Genomic DNA, 13,989 nt, shown 5'->3' on the forward strand with positions numbered 1-13,989 from the left:
AGACAGATGAGAGATGAGAGAACAATAAGAGAAGAGAGGCTGTAAAAAAATAAATAAACAAAGGTAAACAAAACAAAGTAAACAAATAATACATACAGTAGTTAAAGTATAAACGAGGAATGAAATAAGAGGTACAAGTATAATACAAATTATTGTAAAATGATAATAATAAAAAAGGATCACGACACTGCTTCACACACAAGCTGTAAAAGAGCTAATAATGCATGGCATACCTGTGTGAGAGAAAATGTCATGAATTTAATGAACTTTTTTAGTAGCAAGACTCTGAAATGATGGGAGTCAGAAAAAAGATTGAATGACATTTTCTAAAGTTACATACTCTGTGTTAATTTGTGTTTATTATTAAACAATATTACATAAACATGCCCTTACAAAACGTGTTATTCTTGCTTGCCCCCTCTCCCTGATTAGCCCCTGATGTTTTCAGATCCTAGAAATGTGGGGGTGTGTGTGGGTGTGTGGAGAGAGAGGTCAGTCAAAATCGCTTACAGTAAACGGCAACAATGCTCAACTAAAACGATCAACATTTACTTAATTCCTCTACACTCCGGGGGCAAAATTCGGGATAAATCATTCTGGGCTAGATTAAAAACTCGAGTCCTCAATGATTAGCCCTAGCGACGCCCCTGATCTCAGCCACAGTTTAGTCTAAGTCTATGGTCTACAGTTTTCCGCCAATATGTGGTTAGCCACCATGATTAGAGTTTGTACAGGAAACGAGGGCTAAGACAGGACGGAGACGTGATGGAGGCGGGGATTTGACACCATAGAATACGCCCCAGTATGTCCATATAAGGTTACTGACGTCACCCAAAAAATCGCTGTCCTGGGAAACACGTGAGCAGCATATCCAGAAAAGTTCATTTACATAATAAAACTGCTGCCTACCCTCATAAAAGTAGAAAGGAAGAACGTGACTAACAACATACAAGAGAGTTTACTCCTTTTCTTCTGCTTACTCCTTTCATTCAGTGACTTTTGACTATTTTATTGTATTTTTTTGTTTCGACCATTTCATAATATTTATTGTGATCTATACATTTAAATCTCATCTATTAGAGCAAGATTTATTTCTGCAGACTTTATTTTATTATATTCCCATCGTTCTGTTTTATTGCCTGCATGCAGAAATGGAACCATGTAATCATCACAAAGTTTAAGGTGCTTTCTCTAACATTATAAGACCTAGAATTAAGAAACTTCAAGATGCAATCCCCTCTCTTAGTTTATAAGCAGGCAAAAGTGGCATGTAGATTAGTCCTTCATTCTGTTCTATGGTGTTGGTGAGTTTATTAAACATCAGTGAGAAAAGATCTTTAGCTTTCGCATGATGAGTAATGGTGGTACAATACTGATGGGATTTTTGCAAACCCTCGCGCAGACAGAACACACTTCAGTCAGTTTCAGAATGACTCTGAGGCACGTGAGGAGGGAAAGTAATGAAACAAATCAACTGAAACAAACCAACCAAACATCGCACAAAAAACCTCCCTTCTAAACCACTTCAACTGTAATGTTTCTAATAATGTTGATGATCCTGATACTAGTTATATAATCTCTTAAAGAAGTGGAACATGGCAAATATCTGTCCTTTTAGAGTATACAGTTGTGCTCAAAAGTTTCCATACCTTGGGAGAATTTGCAAGATGTGTACTATTTTTTAAAGAAAGCATGAGTGAGGAGCATGGGCGTCGCTAGGTCATTTTTAGGGCGGCCCCTCTAACATTTCTACTCAGCCCCCCTAAAAATTCTGCAATTCTCCATAAACTCTACACAAATTCGTGATCGCCGCAGCCTTTAAATTTCATATGAAAAAGCCGACAGATTTCGGCTTCTCCCCCCGTCTTTTAGCTCGTTCCTCAATCCGCAGACCGCAACATCCGGAGAGCGACAAGTGTGTGTGTGTGTGTGTGTGTATGTGTGTGTGAGATGAGGAAGACTCATATTTGGCTTGTTCAGTACTCACATGTTATACACATCTATGCAATACAGTGGAATGCTGCAATAAGTTTACCATCCTACCCTGTTAGTCAAACCTTTATTTTATTTTATTTATTTATTTTTATTTTTTACTATTATACCCTCATTGGGGGCTGAGCCCACCCTTATATGAAGATCCTAGAATCGTCCCTGGTGAGAAGGCAAAACAAATTTATTTTATTTCCTATGGGGACTCAGGTTGTGAGGCGTGACAGAATGGCACAATCATCAAACAAAACATGACAAAGAAAATAAGGAAATAATCCCTGTTCATAATTGTGTATTGCCCCCTGTAATATTTAATAAAATTACATATTTTATTAAATTACATACATGTTACTATATTAATATTACATTACATACAAATTACATACATGTAGCAAAAACATCCAGTACAAAGCAGTAAACAGTAATAATCAGGAGGCATGAGGGGGATAAAGAACTGACCAGATGAAAAGACTCCACTAGTTCTATTAATAATCTCTTTATCTAAAGGTGATCGAGGAAGTCTGATGGACTGAACCACAGTTACACTTTTCTAAATGCATCCAGAACCTTGTGATCTGAGTAACATGGGTAAGCAACAAGTAAAAAATGTTCTAGGTCAGAACACTATACGGCATATGGACATGCTGGGGCGTATTCTATGGTGTCAAATCCCCGCCTTCGTCACGTCTCCGTCCTGTCTTAGCCCTCGTACAAACTCTAATCATTGTGGCTAACCACGTATTGGTCTATACAACTGCTTGTTTATGACATATTTGACTTCAGTCTTCAGTATGTATCTGAAAACTGTAGACCATAGACTTATAAACTGTGACTGAGATCAGGGGCGTCGCTAGGGCTAATCATTCGGGACTCGAGTTTTTAATCTAGCCCCGAATGATTTATCCCGAATGTAGAGGAATTAAGTAAATGTTGATCGTTTTAGTTGAGCACTGTTGCCCTTTACTGTACGCAATTTTGACTGACATCTCTCTCTCCACACACACACACACACACACACACACACACACACACACACAGAAGGTGTGTTCGACTTGAAGCGGCGCTCTGCAGACCGATTGGTGTATGACGCCAAAATACCGCGAGAGTGTGCGCTCGAATATGCTCTAGGTGGCGTCCTATAAAACTTCTCAATAATGATTATAAAATTTTGGCCTTACTTTATTCTAAACGAGTCAAAGATGTCTTGCATTCAATTATAGATGAAACACAGTCTGGATTTATGAAAAATCGACATATAGTAAACTTGTTTTAGATTTATTGGATTATTGTGACCTCTTTGACACTGACAGTTTTATTTTACTTCTTGATTTCTACAAAGCATTTGACTCTGTTGAACATCATTTTATCCTAAGAGTACTGGAAAAATGTGGCTTTGGGCCCTTTTTCTGCAAAACACTTAGAACTTTGTATAATAATAATAATAATAGCAGCTCTATTAAACTAAAATATGGAACTTCTCCTAGGTTTAATTTATCTCCTGGAATCAGACAAGGACACACAATCTCTCCTTACCTTTTCCTGATTGCTTCTCAGTTCTTGGTAACATATATATGGCAAAGTGATTCAAGTGGCATTAGGGTGGCAGAAAGACATTTTATTATCAGTCAGCTGGCTGATGACACCACTCTGTTTTTGCAAGATGCGTCTCAAATTCCTCTTAATTTAGATTTAAGTGATTCATTTTTAAAAGCTTCTGGCTTATGCTTGAATAGAAATAAATGTGAGTTAATGGCAATGAAAACTTGCACAACTCCATTTATTTGCAATATTCTGTTAAAAATCAGGTGACATCCTTAGCAGTTGTTATAACCAAACATGAACTTTATAGACTTTACAACTCCAAATTCTACATTTAAAATATACTGACTGAGGCGATTTTAAAGGATCCCACTTCTATCTGGAATGCTATCCCCTCCTATGTTTTCTCTAAATTAGGTGGGTTACATTTTTTATTGGTTTGTAATTATAACATCTCCAAGATCCCCACCAAACTCTGTAACTTCCACAGAAAGATGTTACTCTTGTAACGTCTGGGACCCCAGATGCCCGCGGTGTGTGTGCACATGCCAGCACACGCTGGAATGAGACCCATGTGCAGGATTCAGCGAAGCACTGCTTTTATTACATTTAAGACGCAAAATAGGGAAACAAACGTAACACTAGACATGGTGTGGTTAACTAAACTAAACAAAACAAAAACAAAACCTAGACCTTAGCTTGGACATGGAACTTAACAAACAAAACCCCAACAGAAACCACGGTACAGATAACAATCATGGACAATGACACAAACACAAGGATCCCTATTTATAGGGGTAAACATTAGGGCTAATGGGATACAGGTGACACAATCAGGATAGGAACAATAGGAAGGGCGTAACAAAACACACAAAGAAGCAGGCTTCCAAGGTTCACCTGCCAGCGCCCTCTCTGGGCCTGGCAGGGAACTGTCCAGCTGTTCCTGACACCTCTCCTGATCTCTCATTTTTAAGCACAATTTTACTCCACACACATACTTTATCTGGAACAGGAACATTATTTATAAAAACAAATCTATGTAAATTTAATAATAGTATACCCCTCTTTCTTGTATTCAAAAATGAAATAATGAGATACTTAGAAAGTATTAAGTTTTCAAACAATTCCAAAGCTATTAGAATTTTACATTTATTTGAGTCATATGGGATAAAATAAAAAAATAATAAATAAATAAATAAATAAATAAATAAATAAATAAATAAATAAATAAATAAATAAATAAATAGATTGATTGATTCAGGGAAGATCTGCCTTATTGTTCATAAAGGATGGAAACAATAGTGTGGCAAGGTGATATCTTAGGAATTTGTTTGTAACTTTTCCTTTTTAAAGTCTTTATCAATAAGGTTGAATAAACGGAGATTAGAGATAATTGGTTTAGTTGAGAATAAGTATTTTACCTTTTAAATGAGGTGAAGTTGGGATGGATTTCAAACAAGAATTGAATGTTTAAGAAATGTATCATGGAAAACATTATATATTTATTTGTTTGTTTATTTTCTTGTTAATCCTTCCCTGATGACATTTGCTGCTTCACTGATATTCTGTATTTATACATTTGCACATTAAAAAAAAAATGCATGGGCAAAAAAAAAAAAATGGGGCAGTGGTGGCTCAGGTGGTTAAGGCTCTGGGTCGTTGACCGGAAGATCAGGGGTTCAAGCCCCAGCACCACCAAGTTGCCACTGTTGGGCCCTTGAGCAAGGCCCTTAACCCAGGGGCGCCGTATCATGGCTGACCCTGCGCTCTGACCACAACCTCCAAGGATGGGATATGCGAAGAAAGAATTTCACTGTGCTGTAATGTATATGTGACAAATAAAGGCTGTTTCAAATAAAAACCCTAAGGAATGATCTGCATCCGCCTTCTGACCTGTCTAGTGACCAACACCACTGAAGTCAGATCAGATTCAGATCCATGCTCATGCATATCCACAGATTCATCAAGATCGTTTGCATATCAAGTACAAATGAGGTTAAATGATTTTATATATTTCTGAAGAAACCCTAATAAATAAAATAAGGCATGTGTTACACCCTACAACCACTAGGTGGCAGTAATTACACGTCAGCTGCCTAATACCAGGCTCGAAGAAAATGGCCGCTTCTCAAAACACACCAGATCGTCTATTTAGGCACCCTCATACAGGTTCACTACACTGCCTACTAAGATTTATTTATAAAGTGAATATCATATAGTTTATATCTCTCACTAAAACATGGAGACTATCAACAATAAATAAAGAGAACAAAATCGTTGCATACATCCTGCCTTCCTGTGTTAAATTATGTTTGTGTGTGTGTGTCACACATGCTATGAAATGAGCCTTACAGTAACAGATAATATATGATAGAAACAAACAGAAATCTTCCATCTTACAGCTGGGTGTTGGCTTGAGAAGCTTTTCCTCTGGGGTCCGGCTGTTTCAGAACTCCACGGTCACTGTGCTGTGGTCACTATAAGGCCGAATCTTTTCCATTATGTACTGTAGAATAATTCCAGCAACTCCAACATAAAACTAAACTCCAAACACAGAAAAGATATGTACATGAGCAAAAAGCAAATCAGTAAGTGTGCTGTAGGAGAGATTTTTTTAAAAAGACAACTTACCTTAAAGTATTAAATCTCCAAAAGACAAAAGCGATCTCTCCAGTGGGCGGGGCGTGCTCTTCTTTTATTGTAATAGCGGGACGGTGTCACGCAGTGCACTCTGGGAAAAGTAGTCATTTAGTAAAGCAGGGTTAAGCCCCTAGATGAAAATAAACTACAATTTCCAAGATGCATTGAAAAAAACACGTCATCGTCATCCGTACACCGCATTGTCCTTTCTGCCATGAGACCGAACAGGATCGCCATAAACACACATATGAAAGTTTCGGATTTTTATAAATGTTTTTGTTTACTTTGTTTACGGAGAGTACAGAATGGTTTCTTCAATTACTGATCATTTACATAGATAGACTTAGAAAATGTTATCCAGCTTGTTATTTAATGCAGCAGAATGTGTTTAGAAGACAGATATCTAATCTAATAACAAAACAGACATACAGCAGGCACAGTTTATTAACAATATAGTAGTTGTTCAAACTAAACTAAAGTTGTTCATGTTCATTTCAGCTAAAGTCATAAATCTGTCTCATTACAACAGTCAACAAATTCAGTAAAAACAAATTCAGTCACTAGCCCTTGTGTCTGGACGGTGCTGCAGACTGACCATTAGTTTGTGTCTTGGATCATTCTGCAAACATTTTTTTCATTCCACACATTCACACCTCTTGTCTGCCTCAATTACCCATCAAAATAATCTTGTCAACCATCATTGTCTTCTCTTCTTCAGATTTACTTCATTTATATTCACTTTTATTACTGCCCACTTATCATTAATTCCTTGTAAGATTGTTTTTAAATAAATTTTGATGAAAATGTCTGCTATTTGATGTTAAGGAATTTTTAACTATAACACTTTCAGTTTTTTTATTCTTTTTGACAAAATTAACTTTATAAATATGTATAAAACAAATATGAACCACTACAGTATCTTACAAGGATACTGTAAAGCACATTCATGTCAGAGACCTTTTACTCTTCGGCTAACCAAATCCCACCCAGATCTCAGCCGGATATTTTTCCTTTTCTGGCGGACCAAACTCAAGCCAGGGCTCAGCCAGACACATACAATTTACTTTTGGTTGACCAGAGTCCAGCCAGAGCTCAGCCTAATGCTGTTTGACACAAGGATGTGAAAAAGACTGCGGCAGCAGCGAGCCAGAAGTGCCGAATGTAAGCCAGACTCGGTCCAAACTCTGTTGCTATCTGTTTCGGACTCAGCCCCTAATGTTTTCAAATCCTAGGAACTCCCCTGTGTGTGTGTGTGTGCGTGTGTGCGCGCGCGCGCGGAGAAAGATGTCAGTCAAAATCGATCAACATTTACTTAATTCCTCTACACTCCGGGGGCAAAATTCGGGATAAAACATTCAGGGCTAGATTAAAATCATTCGGGTCTCGAGCCCTAGCGACGCCCCTGTGTATGTATGTATGTGTATATATATGTATATATGTATATATGTACCAAGAAAACCTTAAAAACCACAACAAATTCCTTGTGTCTGCGCACACTTGGTGAATAAAGCTGATTCTGATTTCTTTGATCGACTCTGTGGATGAATCTGAATCACTGAGAAATGGCACTGAAGAGAAATGTCGTCTCTGTGTAAATATTTGCTTTCTTCTTTAACACTTTAGCTTAATATTAGGTACAAACTGTGAGTAAACGGTGCAGAATTTACATTTTCTAAGGCAAAAATTCGGACGAACAAAAATGAATCGGTTGAATCTTTTCGACGTTCGATTCATTGGACCGATTCAGTATATTGAATCAAACGTTCTATCGCTGTATGTGGAGTAGTGTTTGAAGAAAACAAACAAACAAACAAACAAACAAAAAACAAACAAACGTGTGAACAATCCCTTACACAGTATCATTTTTATATATTAAAAATATGAACTGAAATATAATTGTTAAAAGATTCACATTTCTTTGATCGACTCTGTGGATGAATCTGAATCACTGAGACATGGCACTGAAGAGAAATGTGGGCTCTGTGTAAATACTTGCTTTCCTCTTTAAACTCCTTTGGATTTTCCCCCTTTGTAGGAATATTAGTGTCTCTGCACATGTCCTGTGTAGATAACAGAAGTATTGGCACCCTTCATAAAAAAAAAAAAAGGAGCAGAAATTCATATACAGAATGAATAACGTGTACACAATGGGAATATGAAAATATTTACACATTTTTTACATTTATTGGAACACTTATTGAAAAATTCAGGTTGTGTGATTGTGAGAAAGAGAGAGAGATAGAGAGATAGAGATAGAGACTGAACTGGACTGAATGTTTGCAGTCGTTCATGCTGGAAAAACTAGGAAGTGTGTTTTCTTACTAGCCGGGTTAGGAGTTTTAATCTTATTTGTTTCATTCCACATCAACAATCTGGACTAGATCCTTTACATAAAATCTAAATCAAAGAGGAAACACACCAAATACTTTTGCAAGGCTCTGTATTACCCTGTTTATGGAACCCAGGCCTCCTGCTATGTGCTATAACAGACCTGGGTGTGTTACTGAGTTGGTGTGATGCCTTAAGGTGATCCATGAAGCTGATTCCTCTCCTATTAGCCTTGTAACTCTGTGTAAAAGTCCAAAACTAAACAGAAATATTCTTTAAACATTTATTCCATCGTATCAGACTAATATGTACGTACTGGACTTCTTGACATATTTGTAACTAATTCTATCTCACTGTTTCTATGTTACTACATTATACTCTTTTATACGATATTATATGTACAGTGCCTATAGAAATTCAGCATTATGTTCTGGAGGTGTTTCTCTTCAGCGAGGACTGAGTGATTGTTCAGGATTGAAGAGAAAATGGATGCTGCCAAGTATATCCAAATTGTTGAGGACAACCTGCATCCCTCTGCTAGACAGCTGAAGATGGGCAGATCATTCACCTTCCAACACGACAATGACCCTAAACATACCGCCAAAAGAACAACACAGTGGCTTAAGGGCAGGAAGGTGAATGTACTTGAGTGGCCGAGTCAGAGCCCTGACTTAAATCCGATCTGTCTGAGTGATGAAGAGCAGTTCATCTTCACTCACCATGGAATTTGACTTGAGCAATTCTGTGAGGAAGAATGGGCAAATTTTCCCTAATCTAGGTGTGCAAAGCTAAAACAGACTAATCCAAAAAGATCAATGGCTGTAATTCAAGCAAAAGGTGGCTCTATGAAGTATTAAATCAGGAGTCTGATGACTTTTCCATCTCTGGTATTCTACTTTTTCAGTTTTTTATTCATTTTCAGAACTGTTACCTTTCAGTAGTTTGATGTTGTAAGGTGAAAATTTGGGGAAAAAAACCCTGAAAAAGATAGATATGGTATTATAATTTGCTATAGACATGTATTAATCCAATTTCTAAAGAAAATACAATAGCAGATTAATCTACTTAAAAGTGATCAGAAATGGATTGTGGGACGTTTTCTCCAAAGCAGACTGTATCGTCTGTGCTACTGAGAAAATCAGAGAAATCTCACTGGATTATACAAGCTGTGGATCTGTCTGTCTGTGGAAATAGAAACTCATTTATAGATTTATCTATTTATTTATAATGATTTGCATTTAAATACACTACCTTTTTATGGACTAAAACTGACTTGTATTAAAGAGCCCTAACTCTAGCTCTATGATTTTATATTGATCACTTTAACCATTTCCCTTTTTTAATTTACATTCTATCCCAATCAATAAACTCAGAAAATTCAATATGAAACTGAGGGATTTTAGTCTAAAAGTTTTTGTGGTTCCACACTGATACAGTAAAACACTGTAATGGTTATAATAACGCTTATGATCTTAGAGTAGATAGAATTAATTTTGGTTAATTTCAGTGATTCTTAGTGAACTAGTGTTGATGTATTTTAATTGACAGAGTCTTCAAAAGCACTTCTGGAAGCTGCTCTGGATAAAGCCTTCTGCTAAATGCTGTAAATGACAATGTAAAAACCTTAAATTCTACTTAAATCTAACGTTTAAATAACATTTACCTCTTAGAATAAAAAAACAAACATGAGCAAGTCTCCATAGTCCTTATGGATGGCCATACAGCAGATATTACATTTAAAAAACAAATGATTATAAAATAATAATAATAATAATAATAATAATAATAATAATAATAATAATAATAATAATAATAATAATAATAATAATAATAATAATCATACAGTGGAACCTCAACATACAAATGCCGTCTTCAAATTTTCTGCATAAGAATTGAAATTTAGGAAGAAATTAGCATCGGCATACAAAGCATTTTCAACACACCAATGAACCGAACGGAACGCTGGCTAAATTGTAGATTTTTGGGACGCTGGAATGGATTATCTACATTTACATTATTTCTGAACTAAATTTGTATGCCGAGGATCCACTGTAGTAGTAGTAGTAATAATAATAATAATAACAATAATAATAATAATAATAATAATAATAATAATAATAATAATAATAATAATAATAATAATAATAATAATAAACACACTAATAATAGTTAAAAAAACTTAATAATAATAATGAAGGCACTCATTAGATCTGTATAAATATATATATATATATATTTATACATACAGTATCTCACAGTACACCCCTGTACAGTGGTGTAAGAAAAATAAAACGATGAGGGCATTGAAGATCTTAATGTAGAAGTTTATTGCAGCATCACAGTGACAAAATACATAAAGTACTTTGGGTTCATCTGAGTAAAATCGAACACAAGACAAATCCTGCTCAAACCTTTTATACAGTGTTTCCCGTGTGTAATTTAAATGAGTTTCACTTTAAATGTAAATTAGTGTAAGAACTGAGTATTCCCCAAATGGCTGGATGATACTGTCGTCTAGCCGGATGTCCTTAAATGGTCATCAAGGTCACGTATACCTTGGCTAGGTATTGTTCTAAGTGTTATCACCCAAATGGTCGGGTGATACTAAATGGTAATCAAGGTCACGTATACCCTTTGTTCAGGGACTGTTCTTGATGTCTTGCTGCCGCTCCCAGACTAATAATTGATTGGATTAAGTGTTCTAAATGTTTGGTAATGCTGCTTTAAGCCAATGTAAAGATACCAAAATAGATAAACTGATTTGAATTAAAGATATTTCTATATGATATGTAAGCCTTATTAGGAATGAGCTCTTTCAGATGTGTACTGTGGAGTGGAATCTGGGTTGAGGCAGTCTGTAGTTTCTTACAGTCCCCCCTTTGATGCTTTTGGCCCTGAAGCATCACAACACTTCCTTTACACAGATTACACCTCCCATTTCGGGCAGGTGCCCAGTGGCGGTGAAGCCCTGCAGTGGGTTGTCCTCCTTCGGCCCTCAGAGAATCTTACCCGTCATCGAAACTTCACCTCATGCACACTGGTTATGGCTCCATTCCACTAGGCAAACTTATCATAATGTTTCTTCTTAAGAACCAAACATTTAGAACACTTAATCCAATCAATTATTAGAGGGTATACATGGCCGTGATTACCATTTAGTATTGCCCGACCATTTGGGTGATAACACCTAGAACAATATCTAGCTAAGGTATATGTGATGACCATTTAAGGACATCCGGCTAGACGACAGTATCGACAGTATCATATCATATATATATATATTATATAATGTAATTAGCAGAAGGCTTGATCCAGAGCGACTTACAGAAGTAAGTCTGACCCCGTCATTACCCCGTCATTACATCCACACCTCGTCTCACACTGCTATTACCCCAGCTGCACTACTGGAGCCTTCAGAAATTTGGGCTTGTGTGTTTTACTCATTATTGGATCAGTGCTTGGTTTCACACTGATACAGTAAAACACTGTAATGGTTACAATAACGCTTATGATCTTAGAGTAGATTTTAGAATTAATTTTGGTTCATTTCAGTGATTCTTAGTGAACAAGTGTCGATGTGTTTTTATTGACAGTCTTCAAAAGCACTTCTGGAAGCTGCTCTGGATAAAGCCTTCTGCTAAATGCCGTAAATGACAAATGATTATAAAATAATAATAATAAACATAAAAATAATAATAATAATAATAAATTAATAAAACATTCATTTAAACAAAACTGGCAAGTCCCTTAAAGGTTAAAGGTTGTCCCACTTTAGACCTGGGTGTCTGACCCATGGTGGGATTGACCGCTCGTCACAGAATGGACTGTGAAAAGGAGCTGTATGTGTTTCTTTTTAAACAATTTGGTGCCTTTCGTGGTTGAAAGGAGGTTCATCAAAACTACCTACCTTCCTTCCTACCCACCTAACTGCATACTGACCACCACATTCTGCCACACCCACCTGCACCACCAAGCCTCACACACCCACCTGCCCCAGTCAGCCCAGCCCACCCAGCTACCCAACAGGCTCCCCCACCCGCCCACCCCGTCAGCCTGTACCACGCAGCCTACCTCTGCCCCACCCGCTCCGACACAGCCCACACCATCGCCCGCCTCCCGGCCACAGCACGACACCACCGCCCACCCCCTCCAGACCTATCAAGCGTGCCCGCCCTCCGGTGGGCCCCGCCTGTCACGCACACTACGTTCCCTGCCCCTCCACCTACCTAAACATGACCACCCCCCACCCCCTCCCGGCCTACCCAGTCCTGCCCAGTCTACTGCACCCTCTCACCCCGCCGAATCCACCAACCTGAACACACACCTAACTAGGAACTAGAGCTGCACGATTACTCCTTAAAAAACGGCCATCACAATTCCACACCATCTTAATCCTACTTTACTACAGTTCAGCTAAATCTATTTTCATGGAAATGAGAGAAGTGTAACGAGGAGAGAGGAGCGTTCCCAAGTATCGTCTATTTTTTCGGTTTTAAACTAGATTACGCTGCATTACAAGCAATGTTTAGTCACGGTTTCTACACCAAAGGGTAACACCACCACCCTGTTTAATCACCTGAAACATTACAGACCACACTAACGTTAATAAAAGCGACGTTATTCAGCGCAGGGGAGCGTCAATAAATGACTAACTGAATGACACTAAACCGATGTTGTTACAAACACCTTCACACTGTCTTTCACATGTGAGTAAAAATTATGATTTAAAATCTATTTTGATTAAAATAATGTCTAGTTAATAGTGTAAAAAAAAAGAAGATAAAATAATAAGATTAACGTAATAAGATTAAAACTAATAAGATAAAAATAATAAGATTATTTTATTATTCTTATTATAGATTATTAAGATGATTTTACTTTTTATAAGTAATAAATTCTATTTAAATAATTTAAATAAATTCATTAATATTAATTATTTGTGCTTTTTTTTTAATAAATTCTATTTATTACTGCAAAAGTGAAATAAGAAGCACCTCTTTTTATTACATTTTGAGGGCTTCTTCTATTTTATATGAATATTTTTATGGCAAAATTGTGATTTTTATTTATTTCTCATGAAAAACCTGGTAGTCATTTGTTTATATTTGTTTAAATTTAATAAAAGCAAAGAGCATTTTTTCTGTTTTGTTTGCATTTGGTAATTTAAGGTGCAGGGTTTCTAAATCACTAAAGTTCATAGAAATAGAAAAGCCTGATTTATATTCTAAAAAAACGTTAAAAAATATTTTTGAAAATCACGACGTATTTCTCATTTGTTCCAGAATCGTGCAGCTCTACTTCACACCTAAACACCTGAAACTCAACCTACTGACATGCACAACTGTCCACCTACCTGCTCACTGACAGACCACTTACACACACCTACTGACCTGAACAACTGTCCACCTACCTGCTCACTGACAGACCACTTACACACACCTACTGACCTGAACAACTGTCCACCTACCTGCTCACTGACAGACCACTTACACA

Source organism: Hemibagrus wyckioides, linkage group LG24 (assembly GCF_019097595.1).
Source record: "Hemibagrus wyckioides isolate EC202008001 linkage group LG24, SWU_Hwy_1.0, whole genome shotgun sequence".
Classification (NCBI taxonomy): Eukaryota; Metazoa; Chordata; class Actinopteri; order Siluriformes; family Bagridae; genus Hemibagrus; species Hemibagrus wyckioides.